Source organism: Euprymna scolopes, chromosome 15, assembly GCF_053919585.1.
Source record: "Euprymna scolopes isolate OS-2025 chromosome 15, ASM5391958v1, whole genome shotgun sequence".
Lineage (NCBI taxonomy): Eukaryota > Metazoa > Mollusca > Cephalopoda > Sepiida > Sepiolidae > Euprymna > Euprymna scolopes.
Window position 1 is genome coordinate 132,349,857 of NC_136496.1, and position 16,253 is coordinate 132,366,109.

The window sequence follows — 16,253 nt, forward strand, 5'->3', positions numbered from 1 at the left end:
TAAATTGATGAATACTCACTTACACCATAATTACTCACAAAGTGTTGATATGCTATAAAATATAAGCAAAGGAAACAATTGATCTTTTTACATGTTTTATGTCATAACGTTTTATTATTTTTCATAATAAAATGCACCGAATATTGATTACGACTTGAACAAGAAAGAAAAAACATTAATTATTTGAATAAAGAAATTTGTGACATTTTCAATGGAAGTGCAAACAGAACTCAGAATGTGGTATGATTTTATAGTCGATATGAATCCTTTATATTTCCAAATAACTGATAGAAAAAATGAGGTGAAAATAAATAGAAGTGAGTGAGTAAAAAGGAATTTAGTGATCAACTGGATTTGAAATAAGAGATTTAGCACTTTGGTTATAAATATATACAAAATGTTGATTAGGTCTTGAGCTTGTAATGAGAGTATGAGGAAAGTGGCCATTCATTACATGTGAGTTGTAAACAAGTTACTTTCAATACAGTGGACTCAGAAGTTTGTTGTATTAACAAATATTATCTCAGTGTCTAAGTTATCTCAGTGTAATTGAGATAATTTTGATTTAAACTTTATGTTATAGTTTAGTGTGCTGACCTCAGACAATCTATCATTGAATGGATTGTGAAAGTTTAGCTTATGTGTCAGCTGTGCTGTATGAAGAGAGTTAATTCTATGATCTCTGTGTATATAAGAGGTGATGCATTCACAGACTACACACAGTTAAGTGGGGAAGAGAGAGATGTTGCTGCTATAAAGGGGGTCTTGTTCATAACATTCGCCCTGAGCTCGTATATGCAATTTGATAATGTAACTGATTAAAACCTTGTAGATACATTGTCTATGGTAGTCAGGCCATGTTCAGCAACTATTACACACTTATGAGTTATATATTTCCTACCTTCTGGATCGTACAAGAGCCATCTTCACATACAGTCCTACCATAAACCTGTGGTTTACTAGTCTGTACCAAGGAAGTGCAGACTAACAGCATTAGAAAAAATTGTTTTGAACATCATGGAATTAACACCTATGTTGATCTTGCTTAGCGCAAGAGGCAATAAAGCTTACTACCTTTAACTATTGAGGAGATATATCTATTGTTTTCCATGTGAATTGATGGGCATCTTTCTCTGGATTGTCCAAGAAAAAAGTCAGGAAAAGACAATTAAACAAGCGAATCCAGACTAAAAATATTAGAAGTTTCAAATATTATGGAATTAATACCTGTGTTGAGCTTGCTAAGCATAAGAGACTAAATTGGTTAATATATTTAACTATTAAGGATTCGTATTTGTTGTACACTATGTGAATGGATGGATCTCATTTCTCTGAATTGTCCAAGAAAAAAGTTAGAAGACTTCTTTTCAGACAAGATGTTAACACACATTTTTCCAAGTTATTTCTAAATATTTGAAACAAAACACAATTTTAATTTCTTTTCAGCTAACAGACTAATAGATTGTTGACTGAAAAAAAAGGCATTACAATTTTTGCCTTTGGTCCAAAACATGGTAGCATGCACAAAATGATAGTTATCATATTGCTCTTCACTTTTTTGTATAGTATTGCCAAATTAGCTTGTAATTAAAAAAATAGGATTCTTGTCAGCATTTGTATAACATTCTAAATTCCAGCCTATTCAATTCAGTTACAAGAGCTTGACTCTCCTTCCCCCTCGACTTTAGTCTTTTTATAATGTCTTTCTGAGGTGAAACCTCAAAGATATGCAAATCAATGCATATCAAACAACACTGCCATTTGTGAAAATGCATGTGTGAAGAATATGTCGTAATGCATTAGTTGAGTTTGACTGATCATGCAGCACACTGAGCAAGAAAATATGCTGGACATAGCAAAAGCAATTTTAAATAAGTCTGTAAAAAAATTAATGAAATTGATCAATTATTTGATTTTTGAGTTTTAAAAATTACATTGCTTTTGTTGTTTTCAGTGCTTATGTCAAAATACATAGAAATAACATTAATTCCATTTTTAACTTTTTGGAAATTTTGTGAAAATTAACCGGTTTTACAGAGGGTAAAAAAAATGAGATTTTTAAAATCTTTTTTCTTGAGAATGCAGCAAAAATTACAATGAGTCAATTCCTTTTACAAGTTTTTACTTATATTAGTTGCTATAGAGGTAAAAAATTCCACCTTTATTATTGTCATATCTATTCAGAAACTCATTCTAACATGAAGTGGGAAGGGTTTTTCTTTCTTAACTATCATTCACATAGCAATTTATTAAAAAAGATAGCGTAAAAGTTTAATGTAACTTGAAAATTCTATGTAAAATATTGCACAGTATGTAAAGTGCAGAAGTACTAAAAAAAGTTATTATTTTGCATAATGGATTCATTAGCGATCCTAAAACTTCCTTGACATTGTATTACTTTTAATTCTACAACACAATTTTACATTTTCTTTTGTTGTATTTTTTCTCAACATCCATCCAACCTAGAGTTAGTTTTCCATTGAAGTGAAAAGTATTTTTACCATTATTAAGGACTCTTATTTCTTGTTCCACTTTTTAGAAGATGACATATATTCACTTTTTTTACAAATACTTCATTTTTATTCTGTATTCTTAATATAAGAGTAGGGAGCATTTTTACTTAGAGATTTCATGAAATAAAAGGAAACTTTCTGAAGACCTATTATTTAATGAGAGACAAGCAGCACTATTCTCCACAAGGAATTGTTGATATACCTAAAGGTACTATCTTTTATCAGGTTTTTGATTCCTTTACTTCTTTATGCAAGTGCTGTTTAGCTTATATTTTAATAGCAAACTGAACTTTCTTTTAAAGGCTAAATTAAAAATAATAATTTGTGGTGAGTCCAAAAACTAAATTTAAGAGCTTCAAAGTACAGTCAAAGTGTTATACCTATTTTATTGTCAGTCAAAAAAAAAAAGGTTTTCAACATAACCCTATATTTGTTTATTGTTAGAACAAAAATATAATTTCAAAACCAAGTAACTAAAATAATTATGAGGTCAGAGTTAATTAAGGTTCTTTGTGAACAGCTGATTTTACAATCTCTCAATATTAAATAAAAAAGTTACTTTACTTTAGAATTCCATACAAAAATTTTGAATTGAAAATAAGTTTCCAATAAAGTTTATTTAAGGATTTAGTTGAAATAAAAATAATACTTAGTTTTAGGAATTAAAAATTAATATTTCCTAGAATAAAGAGGAATTTAATAGAAATAATTTAAATATTACTTTTATTGGGCTACAAGTTACAATAATGAAAATTTATAAATTGTTATCAAAAAGAAAAAGTTGTCACTTAATGTCGTCCACAGATACCGGAAGTTATGTTGGAAATTACTAAAAAAGAATTGCCTGCGGTTTTTGGGAAGAAAAAGAAAATTTGTCCACAACTTCCTATCTGTAATATAGTATGTGGTTGTGTACCATCTGCTCTCATTGGTTGAATGAGAGTGACCACAGAGGTTCTTTTTAGTACTAGTTTCTAATGTTGTTTTGATTGTGTATTTCTTCCGTGGTGACTGATCACTGAAAAGTGTTACCTTTACGAGACCATTGGAGGCAATCATTTCCCTGCAGCAAGAGGTCGCAACATAACCTTTGTTGCAATTCCTACCTTAATAGACTACTAACAAGAGAACTGGCGTCTTTGAGTGAAAATTTCCCACAGTTAATTGTTTTAGGTATTTTTTGCTAAAATATGAGTTTTATTTTGATATACACACCTATATATTTACACAATATTTCAAGCCAAAGCTAAGACTTTTATTGTTATATTTTACTTGACTAATCATTAACCAAAATATAATTTAAAAAAATGTATTCTTGTCAGTATTTGAATGACATTGTAACTTCTGATCTGTTCAATTTGGTTCTCAGAATTTGACTCCCCTACCATCTCAACTTTAGGTTTTTTATTACATCATTTAGAGGGCGAAGCCTCATTAACATGAAAATGCATATAAAACTACATTAACCCCTGATCCTTAGAGATTACCTCATAACCCATGCCAAGATTGGTAATCACATCAACTTCCAACTGCTAGACACTACTAACCTCTCAAACACTGCTAGACATTACTAGCCCTCAAACACTGCTAGATATTATTAGCTTCTCAAACACTGCTAAACTTTATTAGCTTACCAAACATAAAAATGTAAGTCGACTCCTAATTCTCCATATGTTGATGATTAGAAAAACGTTTGAATCAAATCACATTTCACTCTATCATTTCTTGATGTTTTCAATTTTCAAAATTTGATGTGAATCGTTTTAATCTTTCACATTTTCAATTTTAAAAATTTGATGTGAATCGTTTTAATCTTTCACATTTTTAATTTTCAAAATTTGATGCATATTGTTTAATAATTTCTTTTCTCAACGCATTCAATTTTCAAAGTGTGATGCAAATCGTTTAATCTTTCCATTTCTCGATGCTTTCAATTTTCAAAGTTGGACGCAAATTATTTTATATTTCCCTTTCTTGAAACTTTCAATTTTCAAAGTATGATGTGAATTGTTTAATCTTTTTATTTCTCCATGCTTTCAATTTACCAAGTTGAACTCAACTCCCCTGCCATATGTCGCGGGGCTACTGTTGGAGACATAAGTTGCAGGAATACTATGTAGGAATGAGCAGTAAGACGTCTGTTCACATTACATTTGAACTTCTGCATGTCAGTACAGTTGAGAAAAGAAGAACCCGGGAGAGTTCCAGAGTCTAATAGTTCTGGGGAAAAAATTATTAGAGTAGAAGGCCTTATTACATCTAGGGATCTCTACTTTGTAGGGACGGAATTTTGCTGATTGTTGAGGGTATTTATGTCAAGAGAGTACAAAGGCTTGTAGGTCATCAGACCATCCACCATTAAAATACTTGTAGAACAGGAAGAGGAATGCAACATTTCATCGATGGGACAGAGATTGAAGCTTGGATGACAGTTCAGGACCTCTCAGGTTGGCGACTCTCTTTTGAACTCTGTCAAGGAGCGAGAAACTAGTAGCAGATGCACCAGCCCAAACGTGACAACAATACTCCATGCATGGGCGAATGGTGGCCTTGTAGAGGTACAGAATACTTTCAAGTGTAAGTAACTTTCTAGCACAGGAAAGAGAGACTACCTTTCTCGCAGCGACCCTTGCAATGCTCTCAATGTATTTGTTCCAACTCATGTTCCCTGTGAATGTTAGGCCGAGGAGTTTGAAAGAAGTACTTTCAGGTGGTGTATCTTTAGCCATACCTATTAGTGGTTGAGAAAGTTTCTTGTAATTATTGAAGGAAACAAGCTTAGTCTTGGTAGCATTGAATGTGACCATCCATTTTTGCCCCATTCCACTACAGATTGGAGGTATTCCACTAGTGTTTCTGCCATTTCCTTAGATATGTGTTCACTTGCTTTCCTGTTGTGCCTGTTATAGAGCATGGTATCATCAGCAAATATATCCATTTCAGAGATAATTTTATCAAGGAGGCCATTTATGCATATTAGGAATAATAAAAGTCCAAGGATAGACCCCCAAGGTACACCCGCATTTATATCATATTGTTTAGATGTATGACTGTTGAAGACAACCTGGATTCTTCTCTTATTTAAGAAGGATATAATTATTCATCCAGTGATACTGTCTGATCTGATTTTCCTGAGAAGACCATCATGCCATACCCTGTCAAAAGCCTTAAATATATCTAGGGCTACCGCTCTACCCTCCCCTATTTTGTCCCGTGTATGGTATACATGTTCAGAGACTACAGTTAGGATATCTGCTGTAGAATGGGCATGCCTAAATCCATATTGTTGGTCGGTCAGAAGTTTAGCAGCTGTACAGTCCTGGGTTGAGGGAGAGCGGTAGAGAAAATATAAGTAGCTAATGTTATGTTACATGTTAAGTCTAAAGCACATAAAGACCTAGTTGTCTGATTCAAGTTTTGTTTCTCTAGTCAAGGGAAGGGTGTTTTGAATATAGACTCTATATCAATGCATATGTCTAAGTCCTTACGGCAAAGTGGGAGATAACCAAACATATTAAAGTGGTTAGAGAGGATGGAGGAGTGTAAATTAGTTTCCCTTAGTGATAAGATATCCGGGAGAAATGATTCAACAGCATCTAAGTTAGTTCTAAGCCTGCAAATATTTGTGAATGCAAGCTTCAAGGGCCGGGGCAAATTTGTTTTGTTTGAATTTAAGCCTGGTTTATACATAATTTTGGATTGAACTACCATTTTATTTAAAAGTTTCAGGTTTAGAGTGAGAGGTATATAAATTTCTTGATTTTTTTCTGATTTTTTTAAAGAGAGACAGATGAGATTACATGCAAACTTGGAACGTCATCAGTAAGCACTTCCAAACGATTGTGAAGAACAGAGCACATAATCCCGTGATGTCCGACTTGTGTTAAGTATAGTGCAGTAGAAGCGATTTAATGGTTTTTTAAAACCTTTGTTTATCTTCTTCAAACTGCAACTAATAACTAATCTTTGTTATAATTTTTTTAGGTTTTAAGATTTACACAGTTAAGTGATTAATAATACAATAAACATTTGTATATAAAATATGAAATATGCTTTTACTAAATATGTACCACTGTTCATTGGATTAATTACCGGTTTCAATACTTTATTTGGTAAAAAAGAGACAAACAGGATATAGTAGTGATCTACAAAATGTTTATTTTTTGTGCAATAATATTTTTCAATTGGTTTTAATCTGGCAATAAAATATTTGGCAAGAGTTATGTCTATATTAAAACTTAATATTCAAAAAAAAATGTAACATAATTAAAAAATCTATGTTATAACTGATCATTTTTAAATGGAATTTTAATCGTTTTAATCTTTTAAAAATTAATTAATTTTTAGGAAGCTTCTTTTTTCTTGGCAATTCAATTAATAATAGTATATATTAATTAGAAAAAAAACTATTAAAAAACATAATAATATTAAATTTATATCATTTTTTTTAGGTATGGGCAAAAATAGGGTTACCTAGTTTGAAAGCAGATTTATCATAATTTTTTTTTAGGTTTCCAACTACTTTTTGATTGTATTTGAAAGATTAAAGACTAAAGTTAATTTTCTAAAGGAAAAAAAATATGTGTACACGTGAAAAAAAGTTATGAAAAATGTTTTCATGTCGAGCTAACCAATTCAGCTATATTTTGAAGTTAAATAAATTCATTGTAAAAATCCTTTAAAAGATAAATATTAGTTTTCTGGGTCTATTTCAAAGATAATTAGTAAAGTCATAAGATATTGAATTAAATAAAAAAACACCTTGTTTGTGCAAAAATAACTTAATTAGCCATAAAAAAGCAAGTAATTTACTGTTCGCCAAAAACAAAACAAACTAAAATTTTGTAAACACGTTTATAAGGAGGCCGAAGATCTAGCGCAGATGTGCTGACGGTTATATCTCACAGGATTAGTGAATCTCTTGACAAAGGCTTCCTTTCTAGGGCAATTGCTCTTGACATATCAAAGGCCTTCGACAATGTATGGTATAAGAGTCTACTTCACTATTTCCAGCTACGGTATAACTGGAAATGTTTTCTCAATCATTAAATCATTTCTCTCCAATAGGCTCATAAGAGTAGTGGTTGATAGACAAAAATTGGAGGCCTGCAGTATTAATACTGGAGTCCCTCAGGGGTCAATCCTAGGCCCAACTCTCTTCCTGATCTACATCAATGATCTCCCTAAACACATACTTAAATCATTCGTTGACATCTATGCTGATGACACGACAATCTACGGTAACACATCAAAGGCTGTAAATGACAAAGTTCTCTGATTCTCTCTCCTCTGATCTCGAGCGTGTGGTTCAGTGGGGGAAGACGTGGCTGGTTACCTTTAATGCATCTAAAACCAAACTCCTATCCTTACATCACCAATGCTCTGATCCCCATCTGGCATCAATTGGGATGGATGGCTCTCATCTGGGAGAGGCCTCGTGTTTTGACAAGCTTCTGGGTTTGACCTTTACTCCTGATCTGAAATGGAACACGTACATCAAGTCTGTTGCCAAGGTCGCTGGAAAGATGGTGGGATCCTTCTACTGCTCCAGAAGATATCTCACTACTTATGCAATTCTCTATCTATATAAAAGCCAATTACATCCAAGGATGGAATACTGCTGCCATATCTGGGCAGGAGCTGCTAAAAACAGCCTATCCTGCCTTGACAGAGTACAAAATAGACTTCGTTGCTTAGTGGGGGATGTCCTTTTCTCTACCCTGCAACCTCTCTCCCACAGAAGAGACATTGCGAGCCTATCCTTGTTTTATCGTTATCTCCATGGCAGGTGCTCGTCTGAACTCCAATCTCTGGTCCCCCCTCGCCAATCTTTCACAAAAAACACCCGTCTAGCTGAATCCACTGTGAAAAATTTCCCCCACTCTTTATCTGTGCCTAAATCAAAACGTGGATTCCATGAACAAAGCTTCTTTCTAAGAACTGCACGCCTGTGAAACTCTGTTCCGTCTGCCTGCTTCCCACCTGACTACAACTTGGATGTCTTCAAGTCCAACGTTAACAAATTCCTAATGAACCGCCCCCTTAAGTAAACACTTCATCAAATCTCCACACTAACGTAATGTACTTGCAATAAACCTTATCCCTGAGTGGCTTCCGGGCCTTGATAAGTGGTGATCACTGTGTAAAATAAAAAAAAAAAAATTTCAGCCAATCGAAACGTTGTTTCAAAATGAATTCATGATAATAAAAGGAAGTAGGGGTGTCAGATTTCTTTTTTTTTTCCTCCGACGTACATCCATCCATTCCTATTCTGAACGTTTGTATCAATTTTTGATTAAATTATTTTTTATGTTCCTGTCTTTAAATTAAATTTTTTTTAAATTATTGTTCAAGATTATATAAAAATTATGTTACACCGAAAGTTTCACATTCTTGTGAGCAAGGAAATTAAAATCTTGCATATAAAAATTATGCGAAATCTGCAATTTAAAAAAAAGTATAAATATTTTTGCCATTATAATTTTTTTGTGTGTGAAAATATTAAATAAACAATGCTTCATTCAATGGTAATATCGGTAGTGCGAGAAATTCATTTTTCTTCGAGTTATATCGAATTCATTAATACAGATTTAGGGGCTTTTTCGTAATGTTCCTATAAAAAAATTTTTTTTTTATTGTTACAAATAACGATGCTCTATTTATATAAAAAAAGCAAAAATAAATTCTTGCGTTTTTTATTTACTTCTGAAAACCATAACTTTGGTAAAGGTCGTCTGAACTCCAATCTCTGGTCCCCCCTCGCCAATCTTTCACGAAAAACACTCGTCTAGCTGAATCCACTGTGAAAAATTTCCCCCACTCTATATCTGTGCCTAAATCAAAACGTGTATTCCATGAACAAAGCTTCTTTCTTAGAACTGCACGCCTGTGGAACTCTGTTCTGTCTGCCTGCTTCCCACCTGACTACAACTTGGATGTCTTCAAGTCCAATGTTAACAAATTCCTAATGAACCGCCCCCTTAAGTAAACACTTCATCAAATCTCCACACTAACGTAATGTACTTGCAATAACCCTTATCCCTGAGTGGCTTCCGAGCCTTGATAAGTGGTGATCACTGTGTAAAAAAAAAAAAAAAGGTATTTTTTGTTTAAACAAAATAATAAATTTCCACTCAGATTTAAATAAAAAATAATTAGTTCATTATATTCCGTGATCATTAGTTGATAAATACTGAAAATTTCATTAAAATTCATTGATTTCCTGATTTTTGGTGAATTTTTAAATAAAGGAAGGAGTGAAAATGTTTATACATTTTGAGCATCGGCATTCATTTTGCCCGTACCTAATTTTTTTTTAAATTGCAACTTCAAGATAAGTTTTCTTCAATACATGTATTGTGGGAAATTACTGAAAGAGACTTGCCTGCAGTCCTTGTGAGGGAAGAGAAGTAATTTATTTTTGAAATTTTACAAAAGTAAAAAATAGAAAAATTTGGCACGAGGCCAAACATGGGGGGAGGGGAAGGGACGGTCTTTGCTGTCTAATGCTAACTAATCTAACCTAACTAGTTTCTACTTTCACTCTACTTCCACCACAATACCACATTCATACTATACATCCATCAGCATATAAATCCTTTGTCAGTCACCATAAGAACATCATACCATGATAACCTAATTAAAACCCATAAAAAAAGGGGGGTTTGGGAAAGTAAAAATTTTATGTACAAAATAAAGATGAAATATTTACAATGTTAGTAACAAAAGACCCCCCCCCCCATTGCTAAACGGTGGCAGATGTGCCGATTCGCCAGTCGAAAGGGTGATGCGGGTCCAAACACTTTATTTTAAAACTTCGAAAAGGAACCCGCATTTCTGGCGAATCAAGCGATCTGTTACCTAATTGGGGAGAGCAATGGGGCTTAAAAAAAAAAAAAAAAAAAAAACGGGGACAAACTTCAAACGGGGCCTAATGATCGCTATCACACACTAGCTAGGTTATGAACAAAGAAGCCTAAAAAATGGTCCTACTTTTGCCTAAATCGTGACCTACTCTGGACTAAAAACGAGTCAGAGCTGACGTTCGTTTCTGCTACCCAAAATTCTTCTTCCTAAGAAACATCCAAGAACCAGTCAAGACTTGCTTCTCTCATCCGACACACACATGCAACTGACACCCACCTTTCAACAAAGTCTGACAAAGAGAGCCTAACTCTCTTGGCCTTGATACGACCCTTCAAATGATAACAGAAGAGTCATATAATGTCGAAGGGAGCGAAGTTCTCAGATCCGTAGACCACTTTCATGCGTGTGTTCCAGATAACATCTCTCATCACTAGCTTTACGATGTGTTCAGTATGCGAACCATGAAACCTGTAACAAACTCAATCAGCAGTACCACGACATGACAATATACGAAGGCATGACATAGTCTCAACCTCATCGCCACACCATTTACAAATAGGCGAATCCACCAAGGCAGCTGAGTGAAGTCTCTTACCTCAGCCAGGTCAAGAATGCCTCATCGTTAGTGAGGCATCCCGACACAGGCGCCCATGGCCAGATTGAGTGGAGCTGTCCCTTCGTCAAAGGGAGCCCTCACCGATAACATCCCTTACGGATCCCCTCACTAAAACCCAATATAATACCTTTTGGGACAACAATAGAGCATTAAGAGGAACTTCAGCGCGTGCCGGCACTCGCAGAAGAAGGGGCATTTACCTCGGGGCAACCTATGTGCCTCCCCCTCGGACTGGTGCACCCCTCTCAAAGCTGGAAAGGCTTTCTTGGTGTCCTCCATCCAGAGGTCACCGTTTTCCCTGTCTTGTGTGCACATTCGATCTAGGTAGTAGAGCCATAGTGTGTAGAGCCGAATCTACATGTTTGGCATACCTAGACCGCCTTCAGAAGGATGTAGATAGCAGACGTCACGACAGACCATAGGGGCCCTTCCAAGCCATAAGAAGTTGAAAAGAGCTCTCTGCAAATATAGCAGTGTATCTGACAGAATTGGAAGCCCTTATAGATGATAAATAAAGATTGGATAGATGTGGGTATTACACACCTCCGCTCTCTCTTTTAATGAAAGGTTTCTACTGATCCACAGCCCAGCTGTGGACCGAATCGCTTTCAGAACCTCCGACCAATTTTTCTCCAGCTGGAGGTCAGGACTAAACCAGACACTGAGTATCTTGCAAGGCCTGTCGCTCCAACTAAAGGGTCCCTGAAGGGGCATACCTCTCCAGGCACCGATGTGCAAACCCAAAGACTTCTTGCAGTTAATTTTGGCCCCTGTTACCGTTTCATACAATCTGATTTTGAAAGGGAAGACAAATCTACCCAATGATTCCCTTACTGTAGTTATAGAAAATTGTTGTTGTAGAGCTAACATTCTCATTGGTTAGATGAGTGTACTTAAGGTGTCACCTGAGTAACAACAACAGTGTTTTTTTGGCGCCAATTTTGCTGTTGTTGTTTTGGATTGTTTGCATGTGAAGATCTTACCTAGTGAAACGGATCACCTTTCTTTGAGTAATAAGAGACCTTGAAGGTTATCAATTTCCTTTGGTGAAGGGTTGCAACATAACAATTGTTGCCACACCATATTTCGGGTTGCACCTAAAGGAACTTTTGTTTGAGTGGGAAATTTTCCACAGTATTAAGCTTTTAAAAAATAAATATGTTTTACTTAGTTGAACTCTTATGTTTCATAATAAATAGAAATTTCGATCAATTTAAACATATTCTGTTCAAACTTCGAAAAAACAAATAGGGGGGGCATGCATTAAAAAACATTTCCCCTCATATATTTTACAGAACCTGCATTTTATATGTAATTTCATTCTAAAATGGATAAGTACTGAAAATGTCATGAAAATCTGACCATTAGTTGATTTCTGCTAGATTTATTAAACACGTGTATGTTTTCACATTCGGAAGGAATGCTTACTACATGGGAATGTCATTTTAAAGCGTCAATTATGTAAACACGATTTTCGTCTCACAATTTCATTATTTGCGTACAATGAAAAATTGGTATTTTTTTAGATTAGGTCTACCTACACAATTTTCTTTTAAATGACGACTTTTATAAGTTTTCTACTATGCTGAATATGGAAATCGCATTGGAATTTTGCAGAAATAAGTAGTTATCGAGATGTAAAAAGTTGTATTATGCATTGTATTCTTTGGCGGCCATCGTTTTTACGCGCGTAACAAAGACGGCCGCCAAAGAATACTAAGTGTAATGAAAAATAAAGACCTTTTAAGATATTAGAAAGGTTTTATTCAACATAAAATTCAGCAGGTACAACAACATGGTCGGTAACGAACGACTAAGCTGGGAAAAGGCGCCAATTTTGTTCTATTTGTAACCATCTGGTGCGCATGCGCACTAGCGCTCTAAACTCACAACACTCTCCACCACATTTTATTTATATTTCGGGTTGCAGGTGATCTTCCTTCCCCTTTTTGTTGCTTCTGGAAGAAATTTGAAAACGCCCTTCTTCGAGTCTTACTGTTGCTGCTGCTCTTCTATTTCTAAACACTTTGTTTTGTCGACTGAAGAGAAAGATTCTCCATTTGGTGAGGTATTATTCTTTGGGGTCTCCTGTTGATCAATCAACTCTGGTTCGCGGATGTTTGATAGAGTAGTAGAATCTGGTGATGTACCATGATCAGGGGAGACAGGAGATTCCAAGTTTGTAGAGGAGGGGTCAGTGACAGGAGTGGGGGCTAGGTCTTCTGTTGAGACTGTTGACTGACGGCCGTCAGGGAAACGAATTCTGGCAAAGTTGGGAGTTGCAGATATTATATCTACTGGTTCCACTAGGGGATCTGACTTGTGTTGGCGGACAAACTTCCTAAGGAGGGCCGGTCCTCCTTGCAGCCACTCGGGTGCCCGACCTTCTGGAAAAGTTAAACATTCTCTCGTGTGGGGTTGAGTTAGTTGCTGTACAAAGTAGCTATCGAATAGAGTGCAAAGCTATGTCGAGTACTTCATGCCAGTGACGTTCGTCCAATTGCCTGGTTTTGAGTGCAAGTTTGATCGCTTTCCAAATTGTGCCATTTACTCTCTCGCATTGTCCATTGCCGACTGGATGGTATGGAGTTGAGTGGGTAATCACAACTCCATGTTGCCAGAGAAAATCTTTTAGTTCACATGAAATAAACTGACTTCCTCGATCACTATGGATGGAATCTGGGCAGCCAAAAAAGGTAAATAAATTCTGGAGACAATTTATAACAGTTTTTGTTGATATGTCCTGACATGGATAGACAAAAGGATAGCGTGAATATTCATCTACAATCACGAGTAGGCATTTGAGATTATTCGTAGATGGTTTCGGTCCCATGAAATCTATTGAAAGGCGTTCAAAGAGAGATCGGGAATGGATTAATCGACCTGATGGAGGTTTGAAGAACCTTGGTTTTAGTTCAGCACATATTTGACATTCAGCGCAGATGTGCTTAGCATCTTCCATGGAGAATGGTAGATTCTTCTGCTTCACAAAGTGATAGAGTCTCGCTACTCCAGGATGACAAAGTGCTGCGTGCAGGTCCTTTAGTGATAATGAGCGTGAAGCAGAGCATGATCGAGAAAGGGTATCTGCAGAGTTATTAAGAGAACATGGTCTATATACTATCTCATAAGAATAGTTTGAAAGTTCAAGTCTCCACCGAAGCAGCTTATCGTTTTTAATACGATTTGGTGTCTGCGTGTTGAACATAAATGATGCAGCCTGTTGGTCAGTAATAATGGTAAAGTGTCGACCGAGTAAGAGGTCACGCCATTTACGCACAGATTCTACAATGGCTGCCGATTCACGTTCCACTGCTGAATGTCGACGCTCTGACTGCATTAGGGTTCTGGAAAAATAAGCTACTGGACGTCCATTCTGGGAAAGGCAGGCTGCTAATGCTGTCGCAAATGCATCAGTTTCTATCGTAAAAGGAACTTCATCCTCAATGGCTGCAACCGAAGCCTTGCAAATTTCATCTTTCATGGCTTGAAATTGATTTTTGAGTTTCTCAGTGATAGGAAAAGACGTAATGTTTAATAAAGGTGAAATCCGATCTGAGAAATTCTCTATCTATGGTGAATAGTATGAGAAGAGACCTAGAGCCCACCTGAGTGACTTACTGCAGTTCGGAATCGGTAATTCTTTTAGTGGTGTAAGTCTGTTTGGATCAGGACTGATTCTTCCATTTTCCAATAAGTGCCCTAGAAACTTTAGTTTGGTTATACCATATTCACATTTTACAGGGTTTAGTTGCAAATTAAGATGGTTGATAACCTTTCTAAAAGCTTCCATATTTTCGTTTAATTCTTTATTAGTTTTTCCTCCGATGACAATGTCATCAATGTAGGCAAATGTACCTTGGAGTTCATGTTCTTGAATCAGATTATGCATAATATGTTGAAACACAGCTACTGAGTTCGTTAGCCCAAAAGGTAACCTAGAAAACTCGTATAGTCCTCCGTCAGCTTCAAATGCTGTGTAAATTCTCTCATCTCTACGTATAGGGCATTGATAATATGCAGACTTCAGGTCCAACTTATTGAAAATTTTGTACTGTGATAGTTGGCGTATGATATCCGAAATTTTGGGAAGCGGAAAAGCATCCAAAAGTGTAAACCGATTTATAGCTGCAGAATAGTCAAAGTCCATGCGACGCTTATGTCTTTCATTTCTAGTTACTAGTACTTGGGCTCTCCATGGGGAATTCGATTTGATTATGATACCTTCTTTTAATAATTTTTTTATCTCATTCCGGATAAATTCGCAGTCCGATGCTGAGTAGTTTCTGCTTTTTGTTGCGATGGGTTTACAATTCTTTGCTAAATTAGCAAAAAGAGACGGTGGCTCGATTTTCATCTGAGTGACATTACAAATCTGTAAAGATGGTATCTTTCCGTTATAACGGAATTCCACCTGGTTATGCAATTGCATGAACTCTTGTCCTAGTATAATTGGAGCACACAAGTTGGGAAGGATAGATAGACGCATATTAGTGTAAATTTGTCCATTAACAGCGATGGACGCAACACAGTTTCCTAAGGTTTTGCTCGTGAGATTCAAGGAAGCCATGCTTACCGTATCATTAGAAGGTAATATACTAAGGCCTAGTGATCTCACGATGTTCATTCGTATAAAGTTATGAGTGCTTCCACTGTCTACCATAGCTTTCAAACAGGTACTATTAATTGTTGCATTTACTACAGAATATTGTGTGCATGGAGTGCATTGGGATGATGCAGTGAGGGCAATATATGCAGAACTAGTCCTGGTATTATAAGTTGTTTGTTTTATTTTAGATCGGCAGACTTTAGAGAAGTGGCCCCTCTTTCCACATTTAAGGCAGTCAGCATTCCGAGCTGGGCAAATATTTCGAGAATGATTTTCTTGTCTACAGAATTGGCATCTGGCGAAGTGAGTCGCCTGATTATTTCTGGAAACAGCAGCACATTCATTAGTTAGTTCCAAACTAGAGTTATTTTCAGATTCATCTGCATGAATAGATGCCTTTGCTACAATTAATGTGTCATAAGCTGCTATTGTTGGGCCATTTCTAGACTTCGTGCAGTTGCTACAGCATGATCTAGGTTAATTTCAAAACTTTCAAGTAATCTCTGCCTAATAGTTGAGGAAGTGAGACCTGTGATAAATGCGTCATGTATCGCTAGCTCCACATGTTGAGAGGCAGTAACATCTTCAAATTTAAAATCCTTAGAAAGATTCTTTAGTTTTAGGAGAAACTGATCAATAGATTCACCTT

At 35.7% G+C, this 16,253-nt stretch overlaps 1 long non-coding RNA gene across 1 annotated transcript in view; it reads right to left on the reverse strand.

Annotated features, from left to right (window-relative positions):
• LOC145294157 (uncharacterized) overlaps positions 1-16,253 on the reverse strand; it is a 74,653-nt gene that overhangs the window by 57,401 nt on the left and 999 nt on the right. The window lies entirely within an intron of this gene.